Source organism: Phocoena phocoena, chromosome 4, assembly GCF_963924675.1.
Source record: "Phocoena phocoena chromosome 4, mPhoPho1.1, whole genome shotgun sequence".
Lineage (NCBI taxonomy): Eukaryota > Metazoa > Chordata > Mammalia > Artiodactyla > Phocoenidae > Phocoena > Phocoena phocoena.
Window position 1 is genome coordinate 64344292 of NC_089222.1, and position 17414 is coordinate 64361705.

Consider the following 17414-nt stretch of genomic DNA (forward strand, 5'->3'; position numbering starts at 1 on the left):
AGGAAAATGAAGCCACATGCCTCGTCACCAACAACTGTGCCATCCTTTCAGCATCTCTCCAATTCATTTTCAAATAACTGTTTTCTTGAGTTCTCCAAACAGCACTCAACTCTGTCCTTTTCCTTTTTTTTTACTTGTGCCTTTTTCATTTTTTCCCTCCTCAGCTCAAGTAGCATCTGGAATAGAGCAGGTGCTCAGCAATCAGCAAATTCACCAGGAGCATGTGTTGCTGACAGCTGGCTTCTTTTTCCTGGCACACTCCACCCCATATTCTGTGTTCCAACTATAAGAAGAACACGTGATTAGTGAAGACACTGACTGGTCTTCAACCCAGCCAATTTCTTTCACTCCAGTCTATGCTTATCAGCTCAAGGCAACAGGCTATTGACTGGAAAATGCAGGGGAAGACATTTCCCGACACAGTAGCCACTGCAAACCCTTCCTGTGATTGGATGTAATGACTCATGTGGAGGTGCTGTTTCTTCCCTGAAGACAACAAGTACAATGGCATGCCCTGACATACTGAAGAAACAGTTTCACAATTAACAAAAATTCAAGCCAGAAGCTGTGAGTCCACAATGTCTGGGAATGAGTGATAAACCAACAGCCATTTTACTTCTGAAAAGAAGGAACTACTCCCAGCAGTTATAAAAGACTTTGATCTTATTCATTATAGTCAGGATGATTAAGAAAAATTAAGTTCATCTCTAATATAGCTCTAAATCCCAAGTAAGCAGAGAAAGGGAGGAGAGAACTCCTTCCCCATGCTGTGTAAATCAAATAGCATTCACCATCTCACACAAAAGGAACATCTCACCCACACTGAAGGTTAGGTACTATGAACAATCCGAACTACCCATACCCAAATGTTCTGACTGGAGGTTAAATACTGGACATTTCAGGGCTTCCCTGGTGGCGCGGTGGTTGAGAGTCCGCCTGCCGATGCAGGGGACACGGGCTCGTGCCCCGGTCCGGGAAGATCCCACATGCCGCAGAGCGGCTGGGCCCGTGAGCCATGGCCGCTGAGCCTGTGCTCCGCAACGGGAGAGGCCACAGCAGTGAGAGGGCCGCGTACCGCAAAAAAAAAAATACTGGACATTTTATCTCATTTGGGAAATAAGATGATTTCTAAGATTAAACCAAAAGCTTTTCCAAATTCATTTAACAGATGTTCACTAAGCACCTGTTACTAGCCATGCACTTGTTTTAGGCTCTGGGGTATAGTAGTGAACAAAAGTGTCCGCATGCTGCTTATATTCTAGGGAATAAACAAACAGAAAAGACAACACTGACCTCAGCAACCCTAAAACTCTCTAATTAATTTCAATAAAGCATGTACTTTCCATGTTTAATGCAACATGTACATTTCAATAAAGAATGTACTTTAGAGTTGGTCCCTTGAATCAATTATGTCTTCAAGGAAAAAGGCTATTCCTGCATTTTCTTAGTCATATTTTTAGGTTTTAGCTAGACATGAACCCAATGTCTTTTAACACCTGTTTCTGCACAGTATCCTTAAACTGTAATTGCAGGTAGTAAAGAGCATCACACAAGTCCTTGTTTCCAACCACCGTGGGGAAGTTAAAGCTGAGGAAGGCATTTCTGTGTATAACAGCAGTGGAACACCTGCACTGCCACAAAGGGGAAGCTCTCCTTCCCACCCGGGTCTGCCCCTTAGCACTTAACCCCCTGAGATTTCCTCTGCTACACAAAGGGGGAGCTCTGGAGAAAATAAGAGGACCAGAGGAAAAGTTATTTCTCAAAATTGGGAGAGGAGTCAGAAAAAACTTCTCAAACACCACCAATAAAAAAATAAAATCACAGCATGCAAAGAAAAACAAATCAGTGAATGTCTTCAATATCTCATAAAGTGCTGATGTAAAAACAAAGGAAAATCATTAGCTCTTAGAGCTAATGTTACATGATTTGAATACAATGAGACTTTTTAAAACCTAGAATTGCCAACTTTTTTTTTTTTGAGCCATGCCACGCAGCTTGTGGGATCTTAGTTCCCAGACCAGGGATTGAACCCGGGCCCTCAGCAGTGAAAGTGCAGAGTCCTAACCACTGGACGGCAAGGGAATTCCCCTTTTTAAATTTATTTTATTTTATTGCCAAATAGCCAACTTTTAAAACAGACGAACTGGGGAAAGATGGCATATAAATTATTCTTGTATTTAAAAGGATTCATCGTCCTAATGAGGACTCATCTTAAGATTTTTTTACATCAATTCTGAAATAAGACAAATTAGTAGGGAGATAACTGCAAATACACAAATTTGATTTATAACCAATTTTGAGAGACTAGACTTTTGCCTAGAGAAGTTTTTCCAGTGGTGCCGATCGAAATGCAAGATTCATATCCTTCTCAAACTATGCACATCCTATCCCTACCCCTGCAGCTCAACAGCTCTAACCTGGTGATGTGGACACAGCAGTCACTCAGGAAATCTGAGGAATGAATGAATGTACATGATAGCGTTAAGATCTCTGGCACTTAAAAGTAGAATTCCTCCCAGCTGTTGGTTCACACTCTCTTTTGAGTTCCCTGTCTCACAAAGACAGTAAACAGAGCATCTGTCTCAGTTGGTTCCTGACTTTTCATCACTTCCTCTCAAACCAGTACCATTAGCTGGGTGGGCCCCAGCAGGACTCAATACTGGGAAGTATCTTATATAGGAGTCAACACCTGACGTGAATAAAGGTGAACAACCGACCTGGCTCAGCAGGTTGCCAAGGGAGGTCCTGCTACCACAGCTTCAAATTCCTTTTCCTCTCTCTTCTCCCTTCCCTGGAAGCAGTGCACGGTTGGTTACCCTCACTACCAGGACCCTCTTTCCTTTCTTTGTTGGGAGCCAGGTCCTCAGCAGCATGAATGAGGGAGGGAAGAGAGTTCAGTTGGTGGCCTCCCCTTAGCTGTTCGGAGTCCCAGTCTCCTTAGCACTGTGATAAGCTCCTGCACTCTCCTCTCATTTGTCCCTCACCAAACCCCAGGGGATTATGAGAAAGCGCTCCGTAAACTGTAGTGCACCCTACACAGGTAGGCATTAGGGTTATTTTGACAGAAGCACCCTCAAACTCCTTTTCCCAGCATCGGTCCTGATATGCCCAGGAGAGCTGGTGCCTGGTTTTCCTATGAAATGTGAATGGATCTGACTTCACCAGATGAGTCACAATCAGATAATCAATTAGAAGGCACTGCATGGAGCCAGCACTGAACTGGAAGAGAAGCTACTGAAGTGATAAAGAATCACCTGTGGATTCAGGCTTAAAAGGACCCATTTCAGGATAATTTCACAAGCTAAAACGTACAATTGGCAAACTGATGGATTATTCTTCTCCTTCATTTAAGAGCACCTTGATTATTGTGCTCAAGTGAGAGTACTTTTGTTCCTTGGTGAGAAATACAAAATTTGTAATAGTCAAGCATAGATACTTGTGGAAATGCAAACACTTTTATTTACTAATGTCCATAAGGCCCTGATTTCTTAGACGAGAACAATGATTTAAGAAAAAATATAAATTTAAATATAGTCCCTGGATTTTCTAACCTAATAATTCTCCCCACCCCTAATAAAACATTTTATCGTTACCAAAGGCCACCACTATTTCAGCACCACAAGAAGCAGAGTGGGAGATGTGCTGAGCAGGGAGCCAGAGACCACAGTTTGAATGCTGGCTCCACTTCAGGCAAAGCTGTCGGATGGATACTGGGCCAGTCACTTAACCTCCCTGCTTAATGCCTCAAACATGAGGCACTTGAGATAAGATGACAGCCAGTTAGACAAGCTTCTTTCCAAACCCAAGATTCACTCCGTTTTGGCAGCAAAACAAAACTGTCACAAAGAAAAGGTAAGGAGCAGAAAGAAGAGGTGTCTCTCTCCATGGACCTTAGGCTACAGAGACTGAATTAAAAAAAAAAAATCATCCCAACAAATCTTGCATTTTGTTTGGGTCACAGTTTTTAACAACCCACTAGATAAGTTAGCCGACAGAGTCCATACTATTTCATGATTGAATGGCTTACAATCCAAAAAAAGTAGATTTGTGACTCTATATCACAACCCACCCCTACAGCCACAATTTATCCCACTTCTTCCCTTTTCTACCTTATTGCAGAAAGCCTTATGTTTACATTTTCACTAGTGCCAGGGTTACTCTTGTACAATCTCTGGTGTCTGGAATTCGAAGGTATAATGTTATTTCCTGAAATTTACTATGAATGGAGTATACGGCACAGCTAAGTAGGAGCTTGTCCATTTCCTACAGGTGTATATAGGTCTTGGCATGGGACTGTGAATACGGAGACTATAACTGCCTCCAAGGAATTCCACTGATGTCATAAACCACTGTATCAAAGCTTAGGTTTCCACTACATAGAAACAGAGCTCTGGCCCATAATTCAGATGCTGGTTAATTAGTATTGTACTGATATTCTACTCGTTATTGCAACTTTGATCTATACAACTCTGTAAAGCCTACATTCATATTTTTAAAGTAACATGCTTTAGCAGCAGGTGAGAGAAACTTAAGACATGATACAGGGCTTCCCTGGTGACACAGTGGTTAAGAATCCGCCTGCCAATGCAGGGGACACGGTTTGAGCCCTGGTCTGGGAAGATCCCACAAGCCGCAGAGTAACAAAGCCTGTGCGCCACAACTACTGAGCCTGCGCTCTAGAGCCCGTGAGCCACAACTACTGAAGCCTGCGTGCCTAGAGCCCGTGCTCCACAACAAGAGAAGCCACCGCAATGAGAAGCCCGCGCACTGCAACGAAGAGTAGCCCCCAATCACCGCAACTAGAGAAAGCCGCGTGCAGCAACGAAGACCCAATGCAGCCAAAAATAAATAAATAAAATACATAAATTTACATATATATAAAAAAGACATGCTACATTTATTGGAAAAGCAGCAGTGTTAGCTTGATTAAATGCATACACCACTAGATAACTGTCCAAGGCCCTTTCCAACTCCAATGGTCTAGGCAACAGGTGAGTAAGAGAGACTTCAAAGGCAAGGGGGACAGGCGGGGTGGGACTGTGGTGAGACATCAGGATGAAAAGTGTTTATACTACATGGAGCTCTTCCTAGTGAATTTAATATAGTGATTCTGCAGATCTCAGCAAAATTGGACACGTATCTATCACTCAACTGGCTTCTTTAAAACAAATTAACTTTTTAGAAATAAGTACTACATATTCTTTGCACAAAGTTCAAAAGGTACCAAAGCAGAAAAAACATAGCAGAAAAATTTGCCCTCTGTAATCTATCCTTCAGGACTCCAGTCCTGATACCAGTTTTTAAAAATCATTCCAGAGTGTTCTGTACAAAAGCATATATGTATATAGTTGACCCTTGAACAGCATGGGGTTAAGGGTACTTACCCACGCCCCTCGTGCATCTGAAAATCTGCTTATAACTTTTGATTCCCCCCCGAACTTAACTACTATAGCCTACCGTTGACCAGAAGCCTTACTAATAACATAAACACATATTTTGTATGTTATATGTATATCTACATATATTTTATGCATTCATGACATACCTTTTTCTTAATCTTTTTGGTATTTCTAGGCTACATGGTTCATCTGTGAGGTTTTTTTTTAAACTGTCCTAAATCTCCCCAAAATTTCCAATATATTTATTGAAAAAAATCCATGTATAGGTGGACCCATGCAGTTCAAACCCATCCTGTTCAAGGGTCAACTGTGTATTCTTCCCCCCCCCCCAAAAAAAATGTTAGTGCTCTGTATATGCTTTTTTCACTTGGAGATTGTGTCATATCGCTACACAGAGCTGTACTATTCTTTGTGACAGCTGTATAACATTCAACTTTATGAATATACCATAATTTATTTAACTGGTCTCCTATTGATGGACATACGTTTCTAACCTTTTGCTATTTCCAAAAAACCAAAAATGTTGTAGCAAATAACTTCTCTATCTACCTAATTTTACACATGTGAGTGTATCTTGGAAGATAAGCTCCTAGAAGTGGAATCACTGAGTCAGAAGGCTGTGCATTTGTAATGTCAACATACAAATGCAACACTGTTTCTCCACACATGAAAACACAGCTATCCAATTTTTGATTTCTGCCCATTCATAGGTGAAAAATACTATCTTTTTTTGCATTTTAACTATGAATGAAGCTGACTGTTTTTCATATGCTAAAGAACCTACCCACCTCACCCACTCTGGGAAACTCCACAGAATTCTTCCCTGCTCTTCTTTGTATTCTGGCAGGTGACTCCTGATCTGATTAACTTCATCCACTTCATTTATTCAACAACCCTCCACTGAGTATTGCGGGACACCAGAGAGACAGGTGAAAAGCCTGTTCCCCACCATGAGGAGCTCACAGTCTGGCAGGAAGACAGCCGGCGCACCCTGCATGCAGTGTTGCTGTGAGACAGGCCTGCACCACGCTGGAGGGTGCCTGGGGGGTGCCGAGTGGCTGAGCAGACGGGAGGGGAACCTGGCAAGGCCCCCAGGGAAGGTGATGCCTCAGCTGAGCCTGAGCAGTACAAGGCAGAGTGAGCCAGGAGAGCAAAGGTGAAGTAGAGAGTGCAGAGGGGTTTAGAGGGCCTTTCAAATCAAGGGAATGAGGTGTACGAAGGCAGGGCAGCAAGGGCACTTGGTTTGAGAGGAGCAGAGCACGCTTCCAGGGACCACGAAGGTGATAAACCTTTCACCAAGACTCAGAAACTGGGAGACAACGTAAACACAGCCATCAGCATTAACTTTCTTTTCAGAAGCTGTTTTCTTCTTAACTGACTCCCTTCCTCAGAGAAGACAGCCTTGTGGCGCTGAGAATTTAGGTGCAAGTATAATTCTATAGCTGTGTGCACCTCACTACTGGGGCAGTCTACTGATAGTTCCTCACTTCCCTTTGACATGGGACTGCCAGGTACACTTAACCAACAAATTAAGTGCCTCCAGATGAAAATTAAAGCATCCTGCCAGCTACCATTATAATACCCTTCTGTTCCCAGCAGGTATTCACCACACCTCTTGAGAGTGTAACAAACAGATCCATTAAAAATATTAAGGGACGGGCTTCCCTGGTGGCGCAGTGGTTGAGAGTCCGCCTGCCGATGCAGGCGACACGGGTTTGAGCCCTGGTCCGGGATGATCCCACATGCCGTGGAGCAACTAAGCCCGTGAGCCACACTACTGAGCCTGCACTCTAGAGCCCGCGCGCCACAACTACTGAAGCCTGCGTGCCTAGAGCCCATGCTCCGCAACAAGAGAAGCCACTGCAATGAGAAGCCCTCGCACCGCAACAAAGAGTAGGAGCCCTCGCTCGCCGCAACGAGAGAAAGCCCGCGTGCAGCAACAAAGACCCAATGAAGCCCAAAATAAATAAATGTATTAAAAAAAAATTAAGCGTGCTTTAGGTTAGTGGAAGGTATGATTAAATACCACCACTGATTTTTTTTAATGAATGCACTAGAACTTTTATTTTTTTAATCCACATGAATAATGCCTCCATCAAAGTTATGCCCTTAGAAGAGTATTTTCTTATTCTAATAATGATTCCTCTGCCCAATATATGTTTTGAATTCTTTTATTAATATTTTCTACAGCATCTATCCAAGAAACATTGATTTAACTGATTCGCCTTTGGTCTGTAGTGCAATCTTACAAATACGCTATGTTGAGTAAGAATCTCCCTCTTTTTCTTCCTTTTCCTCTTTCTATATTTAACAGGAAACAAAACTCAGAGGCCTCTCCTCTGCCTCTTCTAGCAGCAAAGAGCACAGCTCTCTGGGGAGTAGGCTGCCTTAGTTTGAATGCCAGGACTGCTGGGTTGGCCACCATACTACGTTACCAACCCATCCTCGTAAGGGGTTCACCTCCCACGTTCCTTTTGGGGTGGTGGTGGAGAGGTGAAGTGCAGGGAGAATATCGCCCCTGGCTGCTCAAGCTCCCTGATCTGGTTAAGGAGAGGGTATTTACTCAGGGTCATGGTGGTGCATGAGGAAGCCAACCCCATCAGTGCTGGCTGATCATCAGAATGCGGACAAGGGGACATTCTTAATTTCCAGGTCATGTCTGGTTAAGATCAGGTGCCAGGATCAATATTTCACCTTAACTGAGGGGCAGCTGCCCAGGCGGGCAAGGTCAGTGCCCCTGCAGCCCTTAGCTAGTGTCTTCTTCATAGCCATTTATCATAACCCACTGTTTACATTTCTGCAGCACAGCCAGACTCTGCCCCACCACTGCGATTTGTTCATCCCACCATCCAGCACTTTTCTTTTCAAGGGATGATTATACACAAGTGAACAGACAGCAGGCGTGGTTGCCCTTTAAGCTCATGTAATCGGGCCTCTCGTTTCAATTCACTTTGGTCAGCCCAGGTCATCTGAATGTAAAAGGGCCCCTCTGTCTCTGACCAAGATCCCTGCAGCCCTTTGATGGCCATGGAGCTCTAAGAGGGAGCTCATTCCCTGAGCGCCTGAGACCCCAGTCTACTGGGAGGTCGTGGGCAGAAAGTCAGACTAGGCATCAGGACTGCTGGGCGCGGGGCCACCACCCAGATATGTGACTGGGCTATTTGTGGCAGGTTATTTCATTTCTCTGGGGCCAGATGGTCTCTTTCTACAACCCTCCTTAGTGTCGAGAGTTCTCCAGCCCTGCCTGCTCTCTTCCCTCAAGGACAGTAAAGATGCCTCTTCCTCCCATAGAAATGTGTACAAGAACTAAGTTGTCCAGGCAAAAAAACCTTTAAAGGAAGAATTTCTGTGCTGTGAGTGGTTTACTGTGAGAATAGGACTCAAGAGAAGTCTTAGAAATCTTTACTCAATGACACAGATGGATAGACAGACTTTAATCTGTGAGCCAAGAAAAATGGTTTATAAAGGCTAGAAGAAAAGAACCCCATGGCTAAGAACTTGTAAAAACATCTATAACAAACAAGAGTTCTAAGGGAAAGACTATGAATCAGCAGGATCACAGGAGGTGGAGAGTGAGCTTTGAAACGGCAGAGAACTAACCAGCTAAAGGGCAAATGGTGCAGAATGCCACTGCAGGAGGTGACACACAGGAATCCAAGCAGCACCTGGAGTCAACAGAGGACAAGTAGACACATTTTCATCACAGGCCTGTGCTGGTGGGGACAGCCTAGCCTACCATACCAGTATTTTCCGGATGGGAAGCGGGTACCACTGAGATTCCTTAGTTTATAAAGCCAAAAATTCCATTCTTGGGAGGGAGAGGAGAGAAGGAAATGAGAATCAACAGGAATGACATTTTCCATTCCCTTCATGGACAGTTTTGCACAAGCTGCAAATGAAAAGGGGGGAGATGTAGACAGAGGCCCACTACCACGGTCTCTGCCCTCCAGGGAACTCAGTCCAAAAAGGCGAGGAAGACAGGTCAACAAAACCCACCACCCAAGGTACTGCCAATGACAAACCTGGTGCAGACTTCACCATTACAAAGCAATTTTACACACGTCATCTCACCTAATTCTCACACTGGTCAGTGGACCAGAAGGGAATGTAACTTGCCCAAGGTCTCTCAGCTGTGATGCAATAGGACCAATTACAGAAATCTCACAGATACTATTGTAAGAGCTGTAAGAAGAGATTCTGAATTCACAGGGGTTCCAGCGACAATAATGCCCATGCGAGGGACAGGCACTGTGCTGGGTGCTTTACCAACACCAACTCCAGTGCCTAAAACAAGCCCCACACTGGTGCCCAGCAGGGCCCAGAAAGCCAATACCTGACTCCTACTTGCTCCATGAATGAAGCTGGGATAAGTACTGTTTGTACTTTGCAGCTGGGGAATCTAAGGTGAAGCCAGGAATGTGAACACAGGTCTGTTTGATGTCCAAGTCACTAATCCTGTCCTTCTAGGGGTTTTTAGGTGTCCATGAGACACGGAGTTCCATGTAATGTCTGCAGGAGGTGAGTAAATACAGCAATAAAAACAATGCACCACATTGCATTTATTTTCTAATATTTCTTTTTGTATCAAGGAAAATCTCAGTCTGAGGCTGGAAGTCTTTAACACCTCTCCAATACTAATCCTCCTCCCTCTAAAAATAAAAAAATGTTGGGCTTCCCTGGTAGCGCAGTGGTTGAGAGTCCACCTGCCGATGCAGGGGACACGGGTTTGTGCCCCAGTCCGGGAAGATCCCACATGCCGCGGAGCGGCTGGGCCCGTGAGCCATGGCCGCTGGGCCTGTGCGTCCGGAGCCTTGCTCCACAACGGGAGAGGCCACAGCAGTGAGACGCCCACGTACCGCAAAAAAAAAAAAAAAAAAAAAAAAGTTAGGCTCAGAACCTTAACAAGCAACGGTAGCTATAACTTAATAACAACACATTGTTTTCAGTATATTTCATTTTTATGGTTACTTTCTATTTATTACAAATGGTACTGGGTTTTCAATTATATAAATAATATAAAGTTTCTTTTAAAAGTAAACTTACGTTAAGTTTTTTAAAGGGGGACCACTTCAAAAGACAACATTAAGTAGTTAACAGGGCAGGTGTAGAGATAACGGCAGAAAACATGAAAGCAGTACACAGATGGCTGAAATTTGGGAAATGCTGCTCTATGTCATACTAGCCCTCATAACACAAGTGCTTCTGCCCATTTTGAATCAGTGCTCCTTTGTGGGTCGAGCAAATAGGACAAGTATGTTCTCTGGAACCCTTAACTCTGAGGCTGCAGGATTCCCAGCTGGGCACGTCCCAGACAGGATCTCTTGCACGAGCTACGCTAATGAACATCACGTATTCAAGCTGGCACACAGTTTTATGAACAAGTGTCAGGAGTAGATATTAACAGGTGTTTGACTAGGGCAGGGGTCAGCAAACTATGGCTGGTGGGCTACATCCAGTCCAAAGCCTGATTTTGTAAGTAAAGTTTTATTGAACCTCCTGTTTGGTTATATATTGTCTATAGCTACTTTTCCACTAGAAAGGCAGAGTTGAGAAGGTGTGACAGAGACCATATGGGCCAAGAAACCTAATATATTTACTATCTTGCTCTTTACCCAAAAAAAAAAAGGCCCTGGACTCAGGAGGCCAGACATTGAAATTGAGAAGATCAGGGCCAAGAGAGGGTGTGAGCATAGTTCAAGGGCCAGAGCAATAACTCTGCCTGAAATTGAGAAGATCAGGGCCAAGAGAGGGTGTGAGCATAGTTCAAGGGCCAGAGCAATAACTCTGCCAGAAATTAAGTTAGAAACTCCCTCCTGGAACTGGCAGATGGGTAGGAAGAAATCTGAGTGGAAAACTGAAGCAGGAAGAAGGGAAGAGCAAAGCCATGATCAAAACTGGAGAAGCAGAGGTGAACAAGGGGCAGGGTAACACCAGAGATAACGGTCTTGCAAGTCAAGAACCACCCCTATGGGTTGCTATTCTGGGCTTCCCAGTCCTTTGAAAGTTGCTGGCTTCCCAGTCCTTTGAAAGTTGCTGGCCTTCGCAGCTTAAGGGAGCCATGTCCTTGGGAAACCAGGGGCCCCAGTCATGCCTTGCAGGTGGTATCAACATGGACCATGATATGATTGTGATGGTCAGAGATGAGCTTGGGTGGGGAGAGGAAATAACAGACTGTGCTTGGACAAGGGAAAATAGGGTACACCTACTGGGGAGACAGATGACTGCTAAGTCGGGACAACTGCAGAGGTCTTATTTAATAGGGTGAGGCGTCTGCGCTAATATAGTAGGCTAAGGGAGATCACTGCCGGCATTTGAGCAGGGCAGTCATTCATAATTCCACTTATTCATGAGGCAGAGATAGTGGGGTGTGACAAAGCTCTAAAAAACTATAAGATACTATCTATCTTTGACTAACAATAGTATAAAAGACAAAGTAGATTGGGTTTACTAGAATAGAGGTATTAAAAAAGTGGCTATCGCCAGTGGTGTGAAAATTTGCTGCAGCCACAGGCTCAACAATACCTGTGACAGCTCTCCTTTCATGTGCTTCGCCTCATATGCGTGGACGCTTCTACAGGTTCAGCAGAAAGAAGGTTAAGCGATGACCTTGAAGCAACCAAGAGTGTTGACTGGGGGGTGAAGGCTAGAGTACAAAGAAGTGAGCTTTGATAGAGAGAAACTCAAATGAGAGAAACACTGGTATATACTTAAACTAAGTGGCCAGGGGGAGGCAATGTGTAGCTTTTGTTAATTTCCATAATGTAAATACTCTCACCATAGCTAATTTAAAGCCACTAACTTGATGCCATCAAACAAAAGTTGCAAAGAGATGCACACAGTTGGCTCCTCCAGCAAACCACTGGGAGCATGTTGCTCCCAGCAGCTCTTACCTGGATGATGTGAGAGGATGCTGACAGGTCAGTCGGATGTCATGCTGCTGAAGCTACTCCTCCCACCCAGTTATGGAGGGAATGAGACCTTACAGCTGACATCCTCAAAAGGTTGTGGAAGAACCTCAGTTTCAGATTTCAGAACAATTTCATTCTGCAGATAAGGAAACTGAGGCTCAGAGCTTTAGAACTGCTCACCTTGGGCTACACTGCAGGGCTGGGATTATGCTTTGTACAAACAGAAACAAATTCTGAAACCAAACAGGGTGTAACTGTAGAGTGAAGAGGTGAAGAGGTAGTCCACAAACGGTCAAGCCACATCAAAGTGCAGCTGGTACAGGGCTGGCAAATTACTCCAAGGGCACTCTGGGCAAAGAAGAGAGAAGAAAGGTCACCAGGAAAGCCTCGAAGCTGTGTGTGTGTGTGTGTGTGTGTGTGTGTGTGTGTGTACACGACCATGCACCCATGTGCACGTGAACAAGTAGATGTCACAAAGCACTACCAATTGCCACTTCCTGTGTACTGTCAACAGAACGAGACACCCTAGGCATCTTGAAATTACCAAAAATTAATGTGTGAATTTTAGCCAGTTAATGTCACATACGAAAGGGAACGTTCATACTCTTTTCTCCTTCCAACTGAGGTTTTTTTCCTCTCCCTGAATTTTATACATACACACACACACACACACACACACACAAATTTTATATATATATATATATATATATATCTCTCTTTTGGGCCGCACCATGCGGCTTGCAGGATCTTAGTTCCCAGACCAGGGATTGAACCAGCGCCCTCAGCAGTGAAAGTGTGGAGTTTTAACCACTGAACTGTCAGGAAATTCCCCTGAATTTTATTTTTATCGTTAAAACTTTTAACTTTGCTACGTGCTCACCCTAGCAAATTTTACTGGAAATCAATTCCTTCTCTAAAAACTGTACTTTCGTGCTAGCTTCCTCCAGACTAATAAAACACTGTTTATCAACTGAAACCTCAAGCAAGCCTCTCGTGCACCTGTCTTCCCCCTTTCTGTCCCCCACCTCCTCACCTTCATCTGAAAAGACATGAACACCCACCTAGCAAGTTCCCTCTGTCATCAGGACCAACAGAGCCTGGGGCAATTCGCCCATGTTACTCCTCCTGCTCACAGAGAAGCCTCCTTTGGCAAGGCAGGACAGCCCTGTGGTCTGTCTGGGAGGTGCTTCTCTTCTGGGGGGCAGATAATGCCTTCTATTCACCAACCGTTCACGCTGCCTCCTTGGCAGCCCTTGGAAACCTCCGGGTGGCGGTGTTTGTTTACCCCCATTTTGTAGGGGGTGAAATTGAGGCACAAGAAGACACTGTTAGGATACACTACTGGAGCAAGATACAAGATAAGAGCTTCGTGGATTAGTTTTTAAAACTTAAGTCATTGCAACAAGAACTGAATCACACCTTAAGACAGCACTGCCTTTCTTCACTTTCTTCACACCTCCTCTACCAGCCGGCTGTGAAGTGAACCTCTACTGAGGGGCAATGCTGGCAGGTTTAAGTTTTCAAATTTGTGTCATTTTGTGCTTTCTGGAGGAGGTATAGTGAGCTTGGATATAGGTGATATGGCGGGAGGGTGGAGACAGGGAAGTAAAGGGAGAGGCTTGTATGATCCAGGCTAAGATGATCAAACTAAGAATAATCAGTCTGGTGGAGGCTGCAGATAGACTCCAGGAAATGACCCTCAGCTGTGCTCACAGCTCACTGGAAAACTACAGGAATGGCCTCTTTACATCGGGTCTGGCGGGTAGAGAACTCAGGCCTGATGCTGTGTAATTATGTAAATACACCCACAGATATATAAACACATACACACATGTATACATAATACATATACATAAAACATATACACATTATTATACATAATTATGTAATTATAATTGAGTTACAAGAACCTGCTACGTTAGGGTGTTTTCAAGACCAGACTTCATTACAAGGGAAAACTGTTAGCCATAAAAATAGTTTTGTCTTGTCCCCAAAGGGATATGTCATTCTGTCTTGCTTTTGCTAATTAAGAGCTGAAACTGTTGAAATGTTTCTTGTTGGTTAAACTGGAGAGAAGACAATAAAATCCAGTGGAGATTTTGAGAATTAGGATCCACTGAGGTTTATGTGGGAAGGAGAAAGGCTTCATGGACTGTGGCCATGTTTATGATTCCATCAAATCTAGTCAGCCACAGCCCACCACCGGGGCACAGTCTAAAGTGCACAAATAACCAAACTTCTATCCTTTCGAAATGATAACATTGGGTCATACTTTCAATAGATAGAACTCACTGCTTAGCTCCATGGCAGTCTACAGTCAAAAGCTTATCATTTAAAATTATCTTCACAGGGTATTAGGACTGGGAAGGTCCTTAAGGAAATCCTTTCATCTCATAAATAAACGACATCGCATTCCAGAGAAGTGATTTGTCCAAAGTTTTTTAGATGATAAGCCACATCTTCTGAGTCTCCAGATCCCTGAATCTTCTTCCCACCCCCATGTCTCTGTTGGCAGCATCCACCCCTGTCAACCCACTAACAGACATAAAAAGCACTGGTGGGGCTTCCCTGGTGGCACAGTGGTTGAGAGTCCGCCTGCCGATGCAGGGGACACAGGTTCGTGCCCTGGTCCAGGAGGGTCCCACATGCCGCGGAGCGGCTGGGCCCGTGGGCCATGGCTGCTGAGCCTGCGCTCCGCAGCGGGAGAGGCCACAACAGTGAGAGGCCCGTGTACCGCAAAAAAAAAAAAAAAAAAAAAAGCACTGGTGTTCCAGGTACCACACCAGCCTCCTCAGGAGGATCTGAGGATCATTGATATGCCCGGCTCTTAACAGGCACCGAGGACTCCAAGATGAATTACACACAGTTTCTTCCCTGCTGGAGCTCCCAGACTAGTGAGGGTCACATGGAACTAAACAGCAGACAAGTACAGAATGGGACAAAAACCATTCTAGAAGAATGTACAAGAAACTGTGGGAGCTCAGAGGAGGGACCATAACCAGCCTTAAGGAAGGTGGGTAGGAACCTGAGCTGAGTCTTGAAAAGAGAGTCAGTACCATCAGGTAGAGAAGGGGGACAAAGGACATTCATCCTGCAGAGAAAACAGCATGAGTGAGGGTGGGAGGCAGCCCAGGTAGGCAGGTTCAGGCTAGGCAACCCCAGGGAATGCAGTTGAGCCAAATCCAGAGAGAAGGCAAACTACGCAGAGACAAATATCTGTAACTCTAAATGGGGCTTCAGTGAGCATGAGGTCAAAGCAAACACGTGCTGGAGCCAAGGAGTCCTAAGTGGGCACTAGGACCAGATAGGAACCCACAGGAGAGAACAGAAGAGGAAGAGAGCCTCCCAGAGAGCCCAGCCCAGGCCTGTGGAGGGAGACATAGAGTCAGTCATGAGATCACCCCCTAGCCCTTCCTGTCCACTGGGACCACGTTTGGTCCGAGCACCAAGCTGGCCTGAGTCATCAGCCAACGAGTCTTGCTTCCTTGAGTTGTGAGCTCTCCAGGACTGCAACTGGCCAAGTGGGGAGGTCAGAGCCTAAACTAAACCTGATTCCTGGTAAGTTTTTATAACTGCTATCCTCTTTTCTCTCTCTCCCTGCATCTGCGCGCCCTGACAGAAGTGGAGACAGGATAGCCTGGAGGTTAAGACTGGAGTCAAAGGTTCTGCATTCAAGCCCCACTTAGCTATTTACTAACTGGGTGACCCTTGACAAAGCTGCATTAAGCTTCCTGATTCAGTTCCCTCATCTAAACTCTTAGAATTGTTAGATTAGATGAGAATGCACAGGAAGTCTTTCGACACAGTGCCTGCCACATAGGAAGTGTTCTGTGAATGGTAGGTGCTCTCATATTCTATTTAAAAGGTCAGCTGGTTACTATACATAAAATAGGTAAGCAACAGGGATTTACTGTATAGTACAATACAGGGAATTATATTCAATCTTATAATAACCTATAATGGAATATAATCTGAAAAAATTAACTGAATCACTTTGCTGTACACCTGAAATTAACACAATATTGTACATCAAGTATACTTCAATTAAAAAAAAAAAAAGCTGGGCGATATTTTAAAGGAACTCCCATATCAGGCTAGACTTTGTGATGGATTTTATTTTCCAAAGACGACAGCAACAAAATCACCCACATGCTCTTCTTATGATGTGACTTTGACATTCCTCCCACAAGAGATGGGGTTCTACATTCCCTTCCCTTGAATCCAGACAGACTCGTGGCCACAGTGAAAGTGATACTGTGTGGCTCCCGAAGCTAGATCACATCCTGCCCCTCTTAGGAACGCCTGCTCTTGGAACCAGCCACCATACTGAGGACGCACAAGCAACCACATGGAGAGACCACTGTTCCAGCTGACAGCTCCAGTTGAGGTCCCATCTGACAGCCAGCATCAAATCACTGAAGATGTGAGCAAGTGAGCCCTCTGACGTCAAGTCACTCCAGCCTTTGAATCTTCCCAGCAGAGGCCCCATACATCACACAGCAGAGGCAAAGCCAACCATTGTGCCCTTTCCAAACTTCTGGCCCGGAGAATCTATGAACCTAAAACAGTGGTGGTTTTTTTATGCCACTTAGTTTGGGCTTGTTAAACAGCAGCAACAGATAATCACTATGATTGTTTGAAGGCAATAGAGGGCCATGGAAGAATTTGAAAGTGGTGAAACGGCAAGACGAAGGTTCCTAGAAGATTAACCTGACTGTAGTGGGTTGAGACTGGTGGCAGGGGGCCCTTGTAAGAAACCACTGATACCATATAGCAGGCTCTGTATGATGCAAACCTGAATACTGGGGCAGGGGGAGTGTTTACTGGGAACAGATTAAATGTGGGGATTCAAGAAAAGAGAGTTCAAACGACTCCAAGGTTTGAACTAACGGTGGAACCCCTGACATAATTAGGTTCATCCAGAAAAGGGACCAATTTTTTTCCTGGTGGGCAGTAGGGAAAGAGGAGAGAAAATAAATTCCATTTAAAATATACTGAATCTGCATGATGTTAGGATAATCTAAGCGGAAGTATCAAGCATGAAGTTAGAAATCTAGGACCAGAAGTTGAACACTGGTTTTGTTTAAAACCTTGACAATGGATGAGA

General features: G+C 44.6%; 1 protein-coding gene and 1 pseudogene across 3 annotated transcripts in view; one reads left to right on the top strand and one right to left on the bottom strand.

Annotated features, from left to right (window-relative positions):
* The window catches only part of IGF2BP2 (insulin like growth factor 2 mRNA binding protein 2), a 157376-nt gene that overhangs the window by 50986 nt on the left and 88976 nt on the right, over window positions 1-17414 (bottom strand). The window lies entirely within an intron of this gene.
* LOC136122567 (putative uncharacterized protein IGF2BP2-AS1) lies at window positions 4931-8044 on the top strand (annotated as a pseudogene).